General features: G+C 43.0%; 10 non-coding genes across 10 annotated transcripts; all 10 read right to left on the reverse strand.

The window, feature by feature from the left end:
• Window positions 1-3,552: 3,552 nt before the first annotated feature.
• Window positions 3,553-3,634, reverse strand: trnas-gcu (transfer RNA serine (anticodon GCU)). The gene has a single exon. It is a non-coding gene; the product is annotated as a tRNA-Ser (tRNA).
• A 475-nt stretch (window positions 3,635-4,109) lies between these two features.
• On the reverse strand, window positions 4,110-4,191 carry trnas-gcu (transfer RNA serine (anticodon GCU)). Its single transcript has one exon. It is a non-coding gene; the product is annotated as a tRNA-Ser (tRNA).
• Window positions 4,192-10,487: 6,296 nt separating this feature from the next.
• Window positions 10,488-10,569, reverse strand: trnas-gcu (transfer RNA serine (anticodon GCU)). Its single transcript has one exon. It is a non-coding gene; the product is annotated as a tRNA-Ser (tRNA).
• A 467-nt stretch (window positions 10,570-11,036) lies between these two features.
• On the reverse strand, window positions 11,037-11,118 carry trnas-gcu (transfer RNA serine (anticodon GCU)). Its single transcript has one exon. It is a non-coding gene; the product is annotated as a tRNA-Ser (tRNA).
• A 1,024-nt stretch (window positions 11,119-12,142) lies between these two features.
• On the reverse strand, window positions 12,143-12,224 carry trnas-gcu (transfer RNA serine (anticodon GCU)). Its single transcript has one exon. It is a non-coding gene; the product is annotated as a tRNA-Ser (tRNA).
• Window positions 12,225-12,691: 467 nt separating this feature from the next.
• On the reverse strand, window positions 12,692-12,773 carry trnas-gcu (transfer RNA serine (anticodon GCU)). The gene has a single exon. It is a non-coding gene; the product is annotated as a tRNA-Ser (tRNA).
• A 2,114-nt stretch (window positions 12,774-14,887) lies between these two features.
• Window positions 14,888-14,969, reverse strand: trnas-gcu (transfer RNA serine (anticodon GCU)). Its single transcript has one exon. It is a non-coding gene; the product is annotated as a tRNA-Ser (tRNA).
• A 467-nt stretch (window positions 14,970-15,436) lies between these two features.
• trnas-gcu (transfer RNA serine (anticodon GCU)) lies at window positions 15,437-15,518 on the reverse strand. The gene has a single exon. It is a non-coding gene; the product is annotated as a tRNA-Ser (tRNA).
• A 1,024-nt stretch (window positions 15,519-16,542) lies between these two features.
• On the reverse strand, window positions 16,543-16,624 carry trnas-gcu (transfer RNA serine (anticodon GCU)). Its single transcript has one exon. It is a non-coding gene; the product is annotated as a tRNA-Ser (tRNA).
• A 467-nt stretch (window positions 16,625-17,091) lies between these two features.
• trnas-gcu (transfer RNA serine (anticodon GCU)) lies at window positions 17,092-17,173 on the reverse strand. Its single transcript has one exon. It is a non-coding gene; the product is annotated as a tRNA-Ser (tRNA).
• Between the last annotated feature and the right edge of the window lie 2,922 nt (window positions 17,174-20,095).

A 20,095-nucleotide genomic window follows, 5' to 3' on the forward strand; every position in this document is an offset into this window, starting at 1 on the left:
TTGTGGAGGGATTCTATATTCATGTGGGGCCATGCAAGAGAGGAAATATGTTTTGTGAAGAGGTTGGTGTTTTTATCCACACATGTAGTTCATCGCCTTCACCACTAAAATACCAAGTCCTGTGCTCTCGCGGTGGCAGTAGGCCATCTTACCAGTGTTTGTGAAAGTCAAAATCTTCCAGTGCCATAAAAAAATACAGCATTTTACTGGTTAAACGATGAGGATGGGATTCAAACCCATGCATGCAGAGCACAATGGATTAGCATTCCATCGCCTTAACCACTCGTCCACCTCATCCTGTAATATCTACGTGGCAAATGACCTTAAAAAACTGTAGTTGCTGTATGTAAACCCTTGAATGAAATCCATGAAAGTTAGGCAGAGCAATGTTAGGGCCATATGTCGTTCCCATCGAGACATTTAACAAATGTGTTGTCAGGCCGAGTGGTCTCAAGTGCTTGATGAAGTGTGTTGAAGTGTTGGTTCAAATCCCACCATTGAGGATGCCCTTGGAAAAGCTATTCTTCAATACCTAAATCTTATCAGTCGCTCTAGGATTGTGGAGGGATTCTATATTCATGTGGGGCCATGCAAGATAGGAAATACGTTTTGTGAAGAGGTTGGTGTTTTTATCCACACATGTAGTTTATCACCTTCACCACTAAGATACCAAGTCCTGTGCTCTCGCGGTGGCAGTAGGCCATCTTACCAGTGTTTGTGAATGTCAAAATCTTCCAATGCCATAATAAAGCACAGAATTGTTCTGGTTAAACGATGAGGATGGATTCGAACCCATGCATGCAGAGCACAATGGATTAGCAGTCCATCGCCTTAACCACTCGGCCACCTCATCCTGTAATATATACGTGGCAAATTATCTTAAAAAACTGTAGTTGCTGTATGTAAACCCTAGAATGAAATCCATGAAAGTTAGGCAGAGCAATGGCAGGGTCATATTTCGATCCCATCGAGACATTTAACAAATGTGTTGTCAGGAAGAGTGGTCTCAAGTGCTTGATGAAGTGTGTTGAGATGTTGGTTCAAATCCCAAAATTGAGGTTGCCATTGGAAAAGCTATTCTTCAATACCTAAATCTTATCAGTCGCTCTAGGATTGTGGAGGGATTCTATATTCATGTGGGGCCATGCAAGAGAGGAAATACGTTATGTGAAGAGGTTGGTGTTTTTATGCACACATGTAGTTCATCACCTTCACCACTAAGATAGCAAGTCTTGTGCTCTCGCGGTGGCAGTAGGCCATCTTACCAGTGTTTGTGAAAGTCAAAATCTTCCAATGCCATAATGAAGCACAGAATTGTACTGGTTAAACAATGAGGATGGGATTCGAACCCATGCATGCAGAGCACAATGGATTAGCAGTCCATCGCCTTAACCACTCGGCCACCTCATCTTGTAATATATATGTGGCAAATGACCTTAAAAAACTGTAGTTGCTGTATGTAAACCCTAGAATGAAATCCATGAAAGTTAGGCAGAGCAATGGCAGGGCCGTATGTCGATCCCATCGAGACATTTAACAAATGTGTTGTCAGGCCGAGTGGTCTCAAGTGCTTGATGAAGTGTGTTGAGGTGTTGGTTCAAATCCCACCATTGAGGTTGCCCTTGGAAAAGCTATTCTTCAATACCTAAATCTTATCAGTCGCTCAGGATTGTGGAGGGATTCTATATTGATGTGGGGCCATGCAAGAGAGGAAATATGTTTTGTGAAGAGGTTGGTGTTTTTATCCACACATGTAGTTCATCGCCTTCACCACTAAGATACCAAGTCCTGTGCTCTCGCGGTGGCAGTAGGCCATCTTACCAGTGTTTGTGAAAGTCAAAATCTTCCAGTGCCATAAAAAAATACAGCATTTTACTGGTTACACCATTACGATGGGATTCAAACCCATGCATGCAGAGCACAATGGATTAGAAGTCCATCGCCTTAACCACTCGTCCACCTCATCCTGTAATATCTACGTGGCAATGACCTTAAAAAACTGTAGTTGCTGTATGTAAACCCTTGAATGAAATCCATGAAAGTTAGGCAGAGCAATGTTAGGGCCATATGTCGTTCCCATCGAGACATTTAACAAATGTGTTGTCAGGCCGAGTGGTCTCAAGTGCTTGATGAAGTGTGTTGAAGTGTCAGTTCAAATCCCACCATTGAGGATGCCCTTGGAAAAGCTATTCTTCAATACCTAAATCTTATCAGTCGCTCTAGGATTGTGGAGGGATTCTATATTAATGTGGGGCCATGCAAGAGAGGAAATACGTTTTGTGAAGAGGTTGGTGTTTTTATCCACAAATGTAGTTCATCACCTTCATCACTAAGATACCAAGTCCTGTGCTCTCGCGGTGGCAGTAGGCCATCTTACCAGTGTTTGTGAATGTCAAAATCTTCCAATGCCATAATAAAGCACAGAATTGTTCTGGTTAAACGATGAGGATTGGATTCGAACCCATGCATGCAGAGCACAATGGATTAGCAGTCCATCGCCTTAAACAGTCGGCCACCTCATCCGGTGATATATATGTGGCAAATTACCTTAAAAACTGTAGTTGCTGTATGTAAACCCTAGAATGAAATCCATGAAAGTTAGGCAGAGCAATGGCAGGGACATATGTCAATCCCATTGAGACATTTAACAAATGTGTTGTCAGGCCGAGTTGTCTCAAGTGCTTGATGAAGTGTGTTGAGGTGTTGGTTCAAATCCCACCATTGAGGTTGCCATTGGAAAAGCTTTTCTTCAATACCTAAATCTTATCAGTCGCTCTAGTATTGTGGAGGGATTCTATATTCATGTGGGGCCATGCAAGAGAGGAAATATGTTTTGTGAAGAGGTTGGTGTTTTTATCCACACAGGTCGTTCCTCGCCTTCACCACTAAAATACCAAGTCCTGTGCTCTCGCGGTGGCAGTAGGCCATCTTATCAGTGTTTGTGAAAGTAAAAATCTTCCAATGCCATAATAAAGCACAGAATTGTACTGGTTAAACGATGAGGATGGGATTCAAACCCATTCATGCAGAGCACAATGGATTAGCATTCCATCGCCTTAACCACTCGGCCACCTCATCCTTCAGTATATACGTGGCAAATGACCTTAAAAAACTGTAGTTGCTGTATGTAAACCCTAGAATGAAATCCATGAAAGTTAGGCAGAGCAATGGCAGGGCCATATGTCGATCCCATCGAGACATTTAACAAATGTGTTGTCAGGCCGAGTGGTCTCAAGTGCTTGATGAAGTGTGTTGAGGTGTTGGTTCAAAACCCACCATTGAGGTTGCCATTTGAAAAGCTATTCTTCAATACCTAAACCTTATCAGTCGCTCTAGGATTGTGGAGGGATTCTATATTCATGTGAACCATGCAAGATAGGAAATACGTTTTGTGAAGAGGTTGGTGTTTTTATCCACACATGTAGTTTATCACCTTCACCACTAAGATAGCAAGTCTTGTGCTCTCGCGGTGGCAGTAGGCCTACTTACCAGTGTTTGTGAAAGTCAAAATCTTCCAATGCCATAACAAAGCACAGAATTGTTCTGGTTAAACGATGAGGATGGGATTCGAACCCATGCATGCAGAGCATAATGGATTAGCAGTCCATCGCCTTAACCACTCGGCCACCTCATCCTGTAATATATACGTGGCAAATTATCTTAAAAAACTGTAGTTGCTGTATGTAAACCCTAGAATGAAATCCATGAAAGTTAGGCAGAGCAATGGCAGGGTCATATTTCGATCCCATCGAGACATTTAACAAATGTGTTGTCAGGAAGAGTGGTCTCAAGTGCTTGATGAAGTGTGTTGAGATGTTGGTTCAAATCCCAAAATTGAGGTTGCCATTGGAAAAGCTATTCTTCAATACCTAAATCTTATCAGTCGCTCTAGGATTGTGGAGGGATTCTATATTCATGTGGGGCCATGCAAGAGAGGAAATACGTTTTGTGAAGAGGTTGGTGTTTTTATGCACACATGTAGTTCATCACCTTCACCACTAAGATAGCAAGTCTTGTGCTCTCGCGGTGGCAGTAGGCCATCTTACCAGTGTTTGTGAAAGTCAAAATCTTCCAATGCCATAATGAAGCACAGAATTGTACTGGTTAAACGATGAGGATGGGATTCGAACCCATGCATGCAGAGCACAATGGATTAGCAGTCCATCGCCTTAACCACTCGGCCACCTCATCTTGTAATATATATGTGGCAAATGACCTTAAAAAACTGTAGTTGCTGTATGTAAACCCTAGAATGAAATCCATGAAAGTTAGGCAGAGCAATGGCAGGGCCGTATGTCGATACCATCGAGACATTTAACAAATGTGTTGTCAGGCCGAGTGGTCTCAAGTGCTTGATGAAGTGTGTTGAGGTGTTGGTTCAAATCCCACCATTGAGGTTGCCCTTGGAAAAGCTATTCTTCAATACCTAAATCTTATCAGTCGCTCAGGATTGTGGAGGGATTCTATATTGATGTGGGGCCATGCAAGAGAGAAAATATGTTTTGTGAAGAGGTTGGTGTTTTTATCCACACATGTAGTTCATCGCCTTCACCACTAAGATACCAAGTCCTGTGCTCTCGCGGTGGCAGTAGGCCATCTTACCAGTGTTTGTGAAAGTCAAAATCTTCCAGTGCCATAAAAAAATACAGCATTTTACTGGTTACACCATTACGATGGGATTCAAACCCATGCATGCAGAGCACAATGGATTAGAAGTCCATCGCCTTAACCACTCGTCCACCTCATCCTGTAATATCTACGTGGCAATGACCTTAAAAAACTGTAGTTGCTGTATGTAAACCCTTGAATGAAATCCATGAAAGTTAGGCAGAGCAATGTTAGGGCCATATGTCGTTCCCATCGAGACATTTAACAAATGTGTTGTCAGGCCGAGTGGTCTCAAGTGCTTGATGAAGTGTGTTGAAGTGTCAGTTCAAATCCCACCATTGAGGATGCCCTTGGAAAAGCTATTCTTCAATACCTAAATCTTATCAGTCGCTCTAGGATTGTGGAGGGATTCTATATTAATGTGGGGCCATGCAAGAGAGGAAATACGTTTTGTGAAGAGGTTGGTGTTTTTATCCACAAATGTAGTTCATCACCTTCATCACTAAGATACCAAGTCCTGTGCTCTCGCGGTGGCAGTAGGCCATCTTACCAGTGTTTGTGAATGTCAAAATCTTCCAATGCCATAATAAAGCACAGAATTGTTCTGGTTAAACGATGAGGATTGGATTCGAACCCATGCATGCAGAGCACAATGGATTAGCAGTTCATCGCCTTAAACAGTCGGCCACCTCATCCGGTGATATATACGTGGCAAATGACCTTAAAAAACTGTAGTTGCTGTATGTAAACCCTAGAATGAAATCTATGAAAGTTAGGCAGAGCAATGGCAGGGCCATATGTCGATCCCATCGAGACATTTAACAAATGTGTTGTCAGGCCGAGTGGTCTCAAGTGCTTGATGAAGTGTGTTGAGATGTTGGTTCAAATCCCATCATTGAGGTTGCCCTTGGAAAAGCTATTCTTCAATAACTAAATCTTATCAGTCGCTCTAGGATTGTGGAGGGATTCTATATTCATGTGGGGCCATGCAAGAGAGGAAATACGTTTTGTGAAGAGGTTGGTGTTTTTATCCACACATGTAGTTCATCACCTTCACCACTAAGATACCAAGTCTTGTGCTCTCGCGGTGGCAGTAGGCCATCTTACCAGTGTTTGTGAATGTCAAAATCTTCCAATGCCATAATAAAGCACAGAACTGTTCTAGTTAAACGATGAGGATGGGATTCGAACAAATGCATGCAGAGCACAATGGATTAGCAGTCCATCGCCTTAACCACTCGACCACCTCATCCTTTATTATATACGTGGCAAATGACCTTAAAAAACTGTAGTTGCTGTATGTAAACCCTAGAATTAAATCCATGAAAGTTAGGCAGAGCAATGGCAGGGCCATATGTCAATCCCATCGAGACATTTAACAAATGTATTGTCAGGCCGAGTGGTCTCAAGTGCTTGATGAAGTGTGTTGCGATGTTGGTTCAAATCCCACCATTGAGGTTGCCATTTGAAAAGCTATTCTTCAATACCTAAATCTTATCAGTCGCTCTAGGATTGTGGAGGGATTCTATATTCATGTGGGGCCATGCAAGATAGGAAATACGTTTTGTGAAGAGGTTGGTGTTTTTATCCACACATGTAGTTTATCACCTTCACCACTAAGATAGCAAGTCTTGTGCTCTCGCGGTGGCAGTAGGCCATCTTACCAGTGTTTGTGAAAGTCAAAATCTTCCAATGCCATAATAAAGCACAGAATTGTTCTGGTTAAACGATGAGGATGGGATTCGAACCCATGCATGCAGAGTCCATCGCCTTAACCACTCGGCCACCTCATCCTGTAATATGTACGTGGCAAATTATCTTAGAAAACTGTAGTTGCTGTAAGTAAACCCTAGAATGAAATCCATGAAAGTTAGGCAGAGCAATGGCAGGGCCATATGTCGATCCCATTGAGACATTTAACAAATGTGTTGTCAGGCCGAGTTGTCTCAAGTGCTTGATGAAGTGTGTTGAGATGTTGGTTCAAATCCCATCATTGAGGTTGCCATTGGAAAAGCTATTCTTTAATACCTAAATCTTATCAGTCGCTCTAGGGTTGTGGAGGGATTCTATATTCATGTGGGGCCATGCAAGAGAGGAAATACGTTTTGTGAAGAGGTTGGTGTTTTTATCCACACATGTAGTTCATCACCTTCACCACTAAGATACCAAGTCCTGTGCTCTCGCGGTGGCAGTAGGCCATCTTACCAGTGTTTGTGAAAGTCCAAATCTTCCAATGCCATAATAAAGCACAGAATTGTACTGGTTAAACGATGAGGATGGGATTCAAACCCACGCATGCAGAGCACAATGGATTAGCAGTTCATCGCCTGAACCACTCGGCCACCTCATCTTGTAATATATATGTGGCAAATTACCTTAAAAACTGTAGTTGCTGTATGTAAACCCTAGAACGAAATCCATCAAAGTTAGGCAGAGCAATGGCAGGGACATATGTCAATCCCATTGAGACATTTAACAAATGTGTTGTCAGGCCGAGTTGTCTCAAGTGCTTGATGAAGTGTGTTGAGGTGTTGGTTCAAATCCCACCATTGAGGTTGCCATTGGAAAAGCTTTTCTTCAATACCTAAATCTTATCAGTCGCTCTAGTATTGTGGAGGGATTCTATATTCATGTGGGGCCATGCAAGAGAGGAAATATGTTTCGTGAAGAGGTTGGTGTTTTTATCCACACAGGTCGTTCCTCGCCTTCACCACTAAGATACCAAGTCCTGTGCTCTCGCGGTGGCAGTAGGCCATCTTACCAGTGTTTGTGAAAGTCAAAATCTTCCAATGCCATAATAAAGCACAGAATTGTTCTGGTTAAACGATGAGGATGGGATTCGAACCCATGCATGCAGAGCACAATGGATTAGCAGTCCATCACCTTAACCACTCGGCCACCTAATCCTGTAATGTATACGTGGCAAATGATCTTAAAAAACTGTAGTTGCTGTATGTAAACCCTAGAATGAAATCCATGAAAGTTAGGCAGAGCAATGGCAGGGCCATATGTCGATCCCATCGAGACATTTAACAAATGTGTTGACAGGCCGAGCGGTCTCAAGTGCCTGATGAAGTGTGTTGAGATGTTGGTTCAAATCCCACCATTGAGGTTGCCATTGGAAAAGCTATTCTTCAATACCTAAATCTTATCAGTTGCTCTAGGATTGTGGAGGGATTCTATATTCATGTGGGGCCATGCAAGAGAGGAAATACGTTTTGTGAAGAGGTTGGTGTTTTTATCCACACATGTAGTTCATCACCTTCACCACTAAGTCTTGTGCTCTCGCGGTGGCAGTAGGCCATCTTACCAGTGTTTGTGAAAGTCAAAATCTTCCAATGCCATAATAAAGCACAGAATTGTACTGGTTAAACGATGAGGATGGGATTCGAAAACATGCATGCAGAGCACAATGGATTAGCAGTCCATCGCCTTAACCACTCGGCCACCTCATCTTGTAATATATATGTGGCAAATTACCTTAAAAGTGCTTGATGAAGTGTGTTGAGGTGTTGGTTCAAAACCCACCATTGAGGTTGCCATTGGAAAAGCTATTCTTCAATACCTAAATCTTATCAGTTGCTCTAGGATTGTGGAGGGATTCTATATTCATGCAAGAGAGGAAATATGTTTTGTGAAGAGGTTGGTGTTTTTATCCACACAGGTCGTTCCTCGCCTTCACCACTAAGATACCAAGTCCTGTGCTCTCGCGGTGGCAGTAGGCCATCTTACCAGTGTTTGTGTAAGTCAAAATCTTCCAATGCCATAATAAAGCACAGAATTGTACTGGTTAAACGATGAGGATGGGATTCGAACCCATGCATGCAGAGCACAATAGATTAGCAGTCCATCGCCTTAACCACTCGGCCACCTCATCTTATAATATATATGTGGCAAATTACCTTAAAAACTGTAGTTGCTGTATGTAAACCCTAGAATGAAATCCATGAAAGTTAGGCAGAACAATGGCAGGGCCATATGTCGATCCCATCGAGACATTTAACAAATGTGTTGTCAGGCCGAGTTGTCTCAAGTGCTTGACGAAGTGTGTTGAGATGTTGGTTCAAATCCCATCATTGAGGTTGCCATTGGAAAAGCTATTCTTTAATCCCTAAATCTTATCAGTCGCTCTAGGGTTGTGGAGGGATTCTATATTCATGTGGGGCCATGCAAGAGAGGAAATACGTTTTGTGAAGAGGTTGGTGTTTTTATCCACACATGTAGTTCATCACCTTCACCACTAAGATACCAAGTCCTGTGCTCTCGCGGTGGCAGTAGGCCATCTTACCAGTGTTTGTGAAAGTCAAAATCGTTCAATGCCATAATAAAGCACAGAATTGTACTGGTTAAACGATGAGGATGGGATTCGAACACATGCATGCAGAGCACAATGGATTAGCAGTCCATCGCCTTAACCACTCGGCCACCTCATCTTGTAATATATATGTGGCAAATTACCTTAAAAGTGCTTGATGAAGTGTGTTGAGGTGTTGGTTCAAAACCCACCATTGAGGTTGCCATTGGAAAAGCTATTCTTCAATACCTAAATCTTATCAGTTGCTCTAGGATTGTGGAGGGATTCTATATTCATGCAAGAGAGGAAATATGTTTTGTGAAGAGGTTGGTGTTTTTATCCACACAGGTCGTTCCTCGCCTTCACCACTAAGATACCAAGTCCTGTGCTCTCGCGGTGGCAGTAGGCCATCTTACCAGTGTTTGTGAAAGTCAAAATCTTCCAATGCCATAATAAAGCACAGAATTGTACTGGTTAAACGATGAGGATGGGATTCTAACCCATGCATGCAGAGCACAATGGATTAGCAGTCCATCGCCTTAACCACTCGACCACCTCATCCTTTATTATATACGTGGCAAATGACCTTAAAAAACTGTAGTTGCTGTATGTAAACCCTAGAATGAAATCCATGAAAGTTAGGCAGAGCAATGGCAGGGCCATATGTCGATCCCATCGAGACATTTAACAAATGTGTTGTCAGGCCGAGTGGTCTCAAGTGCTTGATGAAGTGTGTTGAGGTGTTGGTTCAAATCCCACCATTGAGGTTGCCATTGGAAAAGCTATTCTTCAATACCTAAATCTTATCAGTCGCTCTAGGATTGTGGAGGGATTCTATATTCATGTGGGGCCATGCAAGAGAGGAAATACGTTTTGTGAAGAGGTTGGTGTTTTTAACCACACAGGTCGTTCCTCGCCTTCACCACTAAGATACCAAGTCCTGTGCTCTCGCGGTGGCAGTAGGCCATCTTCCCAGTGTTTGTGAAAGTCAAAATCTTCCAATGCCATAATAAAGCACAGAATTGTTCTGGTTAAACAATGAGGATGGGATTCGAACCCATGCATGCAGAGCACAATGGATTAGCAGTCCATCGCCTTAACCACTCGGCCACCTCATCCTGTAAAATATACGTGGCAAATGATCTTAAAAAACTGTAGTTGCTGTATGTAAACCCTAGAATGAAATCCATTAAAGTTAGGCAGAGCAATGGCAGGGCCATATGTCGATCCCATCGAGACATTTAACAAATGTGTTGACAGGCCGAGTGGTCTCAAGTGCCTGATGAAGTGTGTTGAGATGTTGGTTCAAATCCCACCATTGAGGTTGCCATTGGAAAAGCTATTCTTCAATACCTAAATCTTATCAGTCGCTCTAGGATTGTGGAGGGATTCTATATTCATGTGGGGCCATGCAAGAGAGGAAATACGTTTTGTGAAGAGGTTGGTGTTTTTATCCACACATGTAGTTCATCACCTTCACCACTAAGTCTTGTGCTCTCGCAGTGGCAGTAGGCCATCTTACCAGTGTTTGTGAAAGTCAAAATCTTCCAATGCCATAATAAAGCACAGAATTGTACTGGTTAAACGATGAGGATGGGATTCGAACCCATGCATGCAGAGCACAATGGATTAGCAGTCCATCGCCTTAACCACTCGGCCACCTCATCTTGTAATATATATGTGGCAAATGACCTTGAAAAACTGTAGTTGCTGTATGTAAACCCTAGAATGAAATCCATTAAAGTTAGGCAGAGCAATGGCAGGGCCATATGTCGATCCCATCGAGACATTTAACAAATGTGTTGACAGGCCGAGTGGTCTCAAGTGCCTGATGAAGTGTGTTGAGATGTTGGTTCAAATCCCACCATTGAGGTTGCCATTGGAAAAGCTATTCTTCAATACCTAAATCTTATCAGTCGCTCTAGGATTGTGGAGGGATTCTATATTCATGTGGGGCCATGCAAGAGAGGAAATACGTTTTGTGAAGAGGTTGGTGTTTTTATCCACACATGTAGTTCATCACCTTCACCACTAAGTCTTGTGCTCTCGCAGTGGCAGTAGGCCATCTTACCAGTGTTTGTGAAAGTCAAAATCTTCCAATGCCATAATAAAGCACAGAATTGTACTGGTTAAACGATGAGGATGGGATTCGAACCCATGCATGCAGAGCACAATGGATTAGCAGTCCATCGCCTTAACCACTCGGCCACCTCATCTTGTAATATATATGTGGCAAATGACCTTGAAAAACTGTAGTTGCTGTATGTAAACCCTTGAATGAAATCCATGATAGTTAGGCAGAGCAATGGCAGGGCCATGTGTCGATCCCATCGAGACATTTAACAAATCTGTTGTCAGGCCGAGTGGTCTCAAGTGCCCGATGTGGTGTGTTGAGGTGTCGGTTCAAATCCCACCATTGAGAATGCCCTTGGAAAAGCTATTCTTCAATACCTAAATCTTATCAGTCGCTCTAGGATTGTGGAGGGATTCTATATTCATGTGGGGCCATGCAAGAGAGGAAATACGTTTTGTGAAGAGGTTGGTGTTTTTAACCACACAGGTCGTTCCTCGCCTTCACCACTAAGATACCAAGTCCTGTGCTCTCGCGGTGGCAGTAGGCCATCTTCCCAGTGTTTGTGAAAGTCAAAATCTTCCAATGCCATAATAAAGCACAGAATTGTTCTGGTTAAACAATGAGGATGGGATTCGAACCCATGCATGCAGAGCACAATGGATTAGCAGTCCATCGCCTTAACCACTCGGCCACCTCATCCTGTAAAATATACGTGGCAAATGATCTTAAAAAACTGTAGTTGCTGTATGTAAACCCTAGAATGAAATCCATTAAAGTTAGGCAGAGCAATGGCAGGGCCATATGTCGATCCCATCGAGACATTTAACAAATGTGTTGACAGGCCGAGTGGTCTCAAGTGCCTGATGAAGTGTGTTGAGATGTTGGTTCAAATCCCACCATTGAGGTTGCCATTGGAAAAGCTATTCTTCAATACCTAAATCTTATCAGTCGCTCTAGGATTGTGGAGGGATTCTATATTCATGTGGGGCCATGCAAGAGAGGAAATACGTTTTGTGAAGAGGTTGGTGTTTTTATCCACACATGTAGTTCATCACCTTCACCACTAAGTCTTGTGCTCTCGCAGTGGCAGTAGGCCATCTTACCAGTGTTTGTGAAAGTCAAAATCTTCCAATGCCATAATAAAGCACAGAATTGTACTGGTTAAACGATGAGGATGGGATTCGAACCCATGCATGCAGAGCACAATGGATTAGCAGTCCATCGCCTTAACCACTCGGCCACCTCATCTTGTAATATATATGTGGCAAATGACCTTGAAAAACTGTAGTTGCTGTATGTAAACCCTAGAATGAAATCCATTAAAGTTAGGCAGAGCAATGGCAGGGCCATATGTCGATCCCATCGAGACATTTAACAAATGTGTTGACAGGCCGAGTGGTCTCAAGTGCCTGATGAAGTGTGTTGAGATGTTGGTTCAAATCCCACCATTGAGGTTGCCATTGGAAAAGCTATTCTTCAATACCTAAATCTTATCAGTCGCTCTAGGATTGTGGAGGGATTCTATATTCATGTGGGGCCATGCAAGAGAGGAAATACGTTTTGTGAAGAGGTTGGTGTTTTTATCCACACATGTAGTTCATCACCTTCACCACTAAGTCTTGTGCTCTCGCAGTGGCAGTAGGCCATCTTACCAGTGTTTGTGAAAGTCAAAATCTTCCAATGCCATAATAAAGCACAGAATTGTACTGGTTAAACGATGAGGATGGGATTCGAACCCATGCATGCAGAGCACAATGGATTAGCAGTCCATCGCCTTAACCACTCGGCCACCTCATCTTGTAATATATATGTGGCAAATGACCTTGAAAAACTGTAGTTGCTGTATGTAAACCCTTGAATGAAATCCATGATAGTTAGGCAGAGCAATGGCAGGGCCATGTGTCGATCCCATCGAGACATTTAACAAATCTGTTGTCAGGCCGAGTGGTCTCAAGTGCCCGATGTGGTGTGTTGAGGTGTCGGTTCAAATCCCACCATTGAGAATGCCCTTGGAAAAGCTAATCTTCAATACCTAAATCTTATCAGTCGCTCTATGATTGTGGAGGGATTCTATATTCATGTGGGGCCATGCAAGAGAGGAAATATGTTTTGTGAAGAGGTTGTTGTTTTTATCCACACATGTCGTTCCTAGCCTTCATTACTAAGATACCAAGTCCTGTGCTCTCGCGGTGGCAGTAGGCCATCTTACCAGTGTTTGTGAAAGTCAAAATCTTCCAATGCCATAATAAAGCACAGAATTGTTCTGGTTAAACAATGAGGATGGGATTCGAACCCACGCATGCAGAGCACAATGGATTAGCAGTCCATCGCCTTAACCACTCGGCCACCTCATCCTGTAATATATTCGTGGCAAATTATCTTAAAAAACTGTAGTTGCTGTATGTAAACCCTAGAATGAAATCCATGAAAGTTAGGCAGAGCAATGGCAGGGCCATATGTCGATCCCATCGAGACATTTAACAAATGTGTTGACAGGCCGAGTGGTCTCAAGTGCCTGATGAAGTGTGTTGAGATGTTGGTTCAAATCTCACCATTGAGGTTGCCATTGGAAAAGCTATTCTTCAATACCTAAATCTTATCAGTCGCTCTAGGATTGTGGAGGGATTCTATATTCATGTGGGGCCATGCAAGAGAGAAAATATGTTTTGTGAAGAGGTTGGTGTTTTTATCCACACAGGTCGTTCCTCGCCTTCACCACTAAGATAGCAAGTCTTGTGCTCTCGCGGTGGCAGTAGGCCATCTTACCAGTGTTTGTGAAAGTCAAAATCTTCCAATGCCATAATAAAGCACAGAATTGTTCTGGTTAAACGATGAGGATGGGATTCGAACCCATGCATGCAGAGTCCATCGCCTTAACCACTCGGCCACCTCATCCTGAAATATATACGTGGCAAATTATCTTAAAAAACTGTAGTTGCTGTATGTAAACCCTAGAATGAAATCCATGAAAGTTAGGCAGAGCAATGGCAGGGCCATATGTCGATCCCATCGAGACATTTAACAAATGTGTTGACAGGCCGAGTGGTCTCAAGTGCCTGATGAAGTGTGTTGAGATGTTGGTTCAAATCCCACCATTGAGGTTGCCATTGGAAAAGCTATTCTTCAATACCTAAATCTTATCAGTCGCTCTAGGATTGTGGAGGGATTCTATATTCATGTGGGGCCATGCAAGAGAGGAAATACGTTTTGTGAAGAGGTTGGTGTTTTTATCCACACATGTAGTTCATCACCTTCACCACTAAGTCTTGTGCTCTCGCGGTGGCAGTAGGCCATCTTACCAGTGTTTGTGAAAGTCAAAATCTTCCAATGCCATAATAAAGCACAGAATTGTACTGGTTAAACGATGAGGATGGGATTCGAACACATGCATGCAGAGCACAATGGATTAGCAGTCCATCGCCTTAACCACTCGGCCACCTCATCTTGTAATATATATGTGGCTAATGACCTTAAAAAACTGTAGTTGCTGTATGTAAACCCTTGAATGAAATCCATGATAGTTAGGCAGAGCAATGGCAGGGCCATGTGTCGATCCCATCGAGACATTTAACAAATCTGTTGTCAGGCCGAGTGGTCTCAAGTGCCCGATGTGGTGTGTTGAGGTGTCGGTTCAAATCCCACCATTGAGGTTGCCATTGGAAAAGCTATTCTTCAATACCTAAATCTTATCAGTCGCTCTAGGATTGTGGAGGGATTCTATATTCATGTGGGGCCATGCAAGAGAGGAAATACGTTTTGTGAAGAGGTTGGTGTTTTTATCCACACATGTAGTTCATCACCTTCACCACTAAGTCTTGTGCTCTCGCAGTGGCAGTAGGCCATCTTACCAGTGTTTGTGAAAGTCAAAATCTTCCAATGCCATAATAAAGCACAGAATTGTACTGGTTAAACGATGAGGATGGGATTCGAACCCATGCATGCAGAGCACAATGGATTAGCAGTCCATCGCCTTAACCACTCGGCCACCTCATCTTGTAATATATATGTGGCAAATGACCTTGAAAAACTGTAGTTGCTGTATGTAAACCCTAGAATGAAATCCATTAAAGTTAGGCAGAGCAATGGCAGGGCCATATGTCGATCCCATCGAGACATTTAACAAATGTGTTGACAGGCCGAGTGGTCTCAAGTGCCTGATGAAGTGTGTTGAGATGTTGGTTCAAATCCCACCATTGAGGTTGCCATTGGAAAAGCTATTCTTCAATACCTAAATCTTATCAGTCGCTCTAGGATTGTGGAGGGATTCTATATTCATGTGGGGCCATGCAAGAGAGGAAATACGTTTTGTGAAGAGGTTGGTGTTTTTATCCACACATGTAGTTCATCACCTTCACCACTAAGTCTTGTGCTCTCGCAGTGGCAGTAGGCCATCTTACCAGTGTTTGTGAAAGTCAAAATCTTCCAATGCCATAATAAAGCACAGAATTGTACTGGTTAAACGATGAGGATGGGATTCGAACCCATGCATGCAGAGCACAATGGATTAGCAGTCCATCGCCTTAACCACTCGGCCACCTCATCTTGTAATATATATGTGGCAAATGACCTTGAAAAACTGTAGTTGCTGTATGTAAACCCTTGAATGAAATCCATGATAGTTAGGCAGAGCAATGGCAGGGCCATGTGTCGATCCCATCGAGACATTTAACAAATCTGTTGTCAGGCCGAGTGGTCTCAAGTGCCCGATGTGGTGTGTTGAGGTGTCGGTTCAAATCCCACCATTGAGAATGCCCTTGGAAAAGCTATTCTTCAATACCTAAATCTTATCAGTCGCTCTAGGATTGTGGAGGGATTCTATATTCATGTGGGGCCATGCAAGAGAGGAAATACGTTTTGTGAAGAGGTTGGTGTTTTTAACCACACAGGTCGTTCCTCGCCTTCACCACTAAGATACCAAGTCCTGTGCTCTCGCGGTGGCAGTAGGCCATCTTCCCAGTGTTTGTGAAAGTCAAAATCTTCCAATGCCATAATAAAGCACAGAATTGTTCTGGTTAAACAATGAGGATGGGATTCGAACCCATGCATGCAGAGCACAATGGATTAGCAGTCCATCGCCTTAACCACTCGGCCACCTCATCCTGTAAAATATACGTGGCAAATGATCTTAAAAAACTGTAGTTGCTGTATGTAAACCCTAGAATGAAATCCATTAAAGTTAGGCAGAGCAATGGCAGGGCCATATGTCGATCCCATCGAGACATTTAACAAATGTGTTGACAGGCCGAGTGGTCTCAAGTGCCTGATGAAGTGTGTTGAGATGTTGGTTCAAATCCCACCATTGAGGTTGCCATTGGAAAAGCTATTCTTCAATACCTAAATCTTATCAGTCGCTCTAGGATTGTGGAGGGATTCTATATTCATGTGGGGCCATGCAAGAGAGGAAATACGTTTTGTGAAGAGGTTGGTGTTTTTATCCACACATGTAGTTCATCACCTTCACCACTAAGTCTTGTGCTCTCGCAGTGGCAGTAGGCCATCTTACCAGTGTTTGTGAAAGTCAAAATCTTCCAATGCCATAATAAAGCACAGAATTGTACTGGTTAAACGATGAGGATGGGATTCGAACCCATGCATGCAGAGCACAATGGATTAGCAGTCCATCGCCTTAACCACTCGGCCACCTCATCTTGTAATATATATGTGGCAAATGACCTTGAAAAACTGTAGTTGCTGTATGTAAACCCTAGAATGAAATCCATTAAAGTTAGGCAGAGCAATGGCAGGGCCATATGTCGATCCCATCGAGACATTTAACAAATGTGTTGACAGGCCGAGTGGTCTCAAGTGCCTGATGAAGTGTGTTGAGATGTTGGTTCAAATCCCACCATTGAGGTTGCCATTGGAAAAGCTATTCTTCAATACCTAAATCTTATCAGTCGCTCTAGGATTGTGGAGGGATTCTATATTCATGTGGGGCCATGCAAGAGAGGAAATACGTTTTGTGAAGAGGTTGGTGTTTTTATCCACACATGTAGTTCATCACCTTCACCACTAAGTCTTGTGCTCTCGCAGTGGCAGTAGGCCATCTTACCAGTGTTTGTGAAAGTCAAAATCTTCCAATGCCATAATAAAGCACAGAATTGTACTGGTTAAACGATGAGGATGGGATTCGAACCCATGCATGCAGAGCACAATGGATTAGCAGTCCATCGCCTTAACCACTCGGCCACCTCATCTTGTAATATATATGTGGCAAATGACCTTGAAAAACTGTAGTTGCTGTATGTAAACCCTTGAATGAAATCCATGATAGTTAGGCAGAGCAATGGCAGGGCCATGTGTCGATCCCATCGAGACATTTAACAAATCTGTTGTCAGGCCGAGTGGTCTCAAGTGCCCGATGTGGTGTGTTGAGGTGTCGGTTCAAATCCCACCATTGAGAATGCCCTTGGAAAAGCTAATCTTCAATACCTAAATCTTATCAGTCGCTCTATGATTGTGGAGGGATTCTATATTCATGTGGGGCCATGCAAGAGAGGAAATATGTTTTGTGAAGAGGTTGTTGTTTTTATCCACACATGTCGTTCCTAGCCTTCATTACTAAGATACCAAGTCCTGTGCTCTCGCGGTGGCAGTAGGCCATCTTACCAGTGTTTGTGAAAGTCAAAATCTTCCAATGCCATAATAAAGCACAGAATTGTTCTGGTTAAACAATGAGGATGGGATTCGAACCCACGCATGCAGAGCACAATGGATTAGCAGTCCATCGCCTTAACCACTCGGCCACCTCATCCTGTAATATATTCGTGGCAAATTATCTTAAAAAACTGTAGTTGCTGTATGTAAACCCTAGAATGAAATCCATGAAAGTTAGGCAGAGCAATGGCAGGGCCATATGTCGATCCCATCGAGACATTTAACAAATGTGTTGACAGGCCGAGTGGTCTCAAGTGCCTGATGAAGTGTGTTGAGATGTTGGTTCAAATCTCACCATTGAGGTTGCCATTGGAAAAGCTATTCTTCAATACCTAAATCTTATCAGTCGCTCTAGGATTGTGGAGGGATTCTATATTCATGTGGGGCCATGCAAGAGAGAAAATATGTTTTGTGAAGAGGTTGGTGTTTTTATCCACACAGGTCGTTCCTCGCCTTCACCACTAAGATAGCAAGTCTTGTGCTCTCGCGGTGGCAGTAGGCCATCTTACCAGTGTTTGTGAAAGTCAAAATCTTCCAATGCCATAATAAAGCACAGAATTGTTCTGGTTAAACGATGAGGATGGGATTCGAACCCATGCATGCAGAGTCCATCGCCTTAACCACTCGGCCACCTCATCCTGAAATATATACGTGGCAAATTATCTTAAAAAACTGTAGTTGCTGTATGTAAACCCTAGAATGAAATCCATGAAAGTTAGGCAGAGCAATGGCAGGGCCATATGTCGATCCCATCGAGACATTTAACAAATGTGTTGACAGGCCGAGTGGTCTCAAGTGCCTGATGAAGTGTGTTGAGATGTTGGTTCAAATCCCACCATTGAGGTTGCCATTGGAAAAGCTATTCTTCAATACCTAAATCTTATCAGTCGCTCTAGGATTGTGGAGGGATTCTATATTCATGTGGGGCCATGCAAGAGAGGAAATACGTTTTGTGAAGAGGTTGGTGTTTTTATCCACACATGTAGTTCATCACCTTCACCACTAAGTCTTGTGCTCTCGCGGTGGCAGTAGGCCATCTTACCAGTGTTTGTGAAAGTCAAAATCTTCCAATGCCATAATAAAGCACAGAATTGTACTGGTTAAACGATGAGGATGGGATTCGAACACATGCATGCAGAGCACAATGGATTAGCAGTCCATCGCCTTAACCACTCGGCCACCTCATCTTGTAATATATATGTGGCTAATGACCTTAAAAAACTGTAGTTGCTGTATGTAAACCCTTGAATGAAATCCATGATAGTTAGGCAGAGCAATGGCAGGGCCATGTGTCGATCCCATCGAGACATTTAACAAATCTGTTGTCAGGCCGAGTGGTCTCAAGTGCCCGATGTGGTGTGTTGAGGTGTCGGTTCAAATCCCACCATTGAGGTTGCCATTGGAAAAGCTATTCTTCAATACCTAAATCTTATCAGTCGCTCTAGGATTGTGGAGGGATTCTATATTCATGTGGGGCCATGCAAGAGAGGAAATACGTTTTGTGAAGAGGTTGGTGTTTTTATCCACACATGTAGTTCATCGCCTTCACCACTAAGATACCAAGTCCTGTGCTCTCGCGGTGGCAGTAGGCCATCTTACCAGTGTTTGTGAAAGTCAAAATCTTCCAGTGCCATAAAAAAATACAGCATTTTACTGGTTACACCATTACGATGGGATTCAAACCCATGCATGCAGAGCACAATGGATTAGAAGTCCATCGCCTTAACCACTCGTCCACCTCATCCTGTAATATCTACGTGGCAAATGATCTTAAAAAACTGTAGTTGCTGTATGTAAACCCTAGAATGAAATCCATGAAAGTTAGGCAGAGCAATGGCAGGGCCATATGTCGATCCCATCGAGACATTTAACAAATGTGTTGACAGGCCGAGTGGTCTCAAGTGCCTGATGAAGTGTGTTGAGATGTTGGTTCAAATCCCACCATTGAGGTTGCCATTGGAAAAGCTATTCTTCAATACCTAAATCTTATCAGTCGCTCTAGGATTGTGGAGGGATTCTATATTCATGTGGGGCAATGCAAGAGAGGAAATACGTTTTGTGAAGAGGTTGGTGTTTTTATGCACACATGTAGTTCATCACCTTCACCACTAAGATAGCAAGTCTTGTGATCTAGCGGTGGCAGTAGGCCATCTTACCAGTGTTTGTGAAAGTCAAAATCTTCCAATGCCATAATAAAGCACAGAATTGTACTGGTTAAACAATGAGGATGGGATTCGAACCCATGCATGCAGAGCACAATGTATTAGCAGTCCATCGCCTTAACCACTCGGCCACCTCATCTTGTAATATATATGTGGCAAATGACCTTAAAAACTGTAGTTGCTGTATGTAAACCCTAGAATGAAATCCATTAAAGTTAGGCAGAGCAATGGCAGGGCCATATGTCGATCCCATCGAGACATTTAACAAATGTGTTGACAGGCCGAGTGGTCTCAAGTGCC

This window comes from Oncorhynchus clarkii, chromosome 20 (assembly GCF_045791955.1).
Source record: "Oncorhynchus clarkii lewisi isolate Uvic-CL-2024 chromosome 20, UVic_Ocla_1.0, whole genome shotgun sequence".
Classification (NCBI taxonomy): domain Eukaryota; kingdom Metazoa; phylum Chordata; class Actinopteri; order Salmoniformes; family Salmonidae; genus Oncorhynchus; species Oncorhynchus clarkii.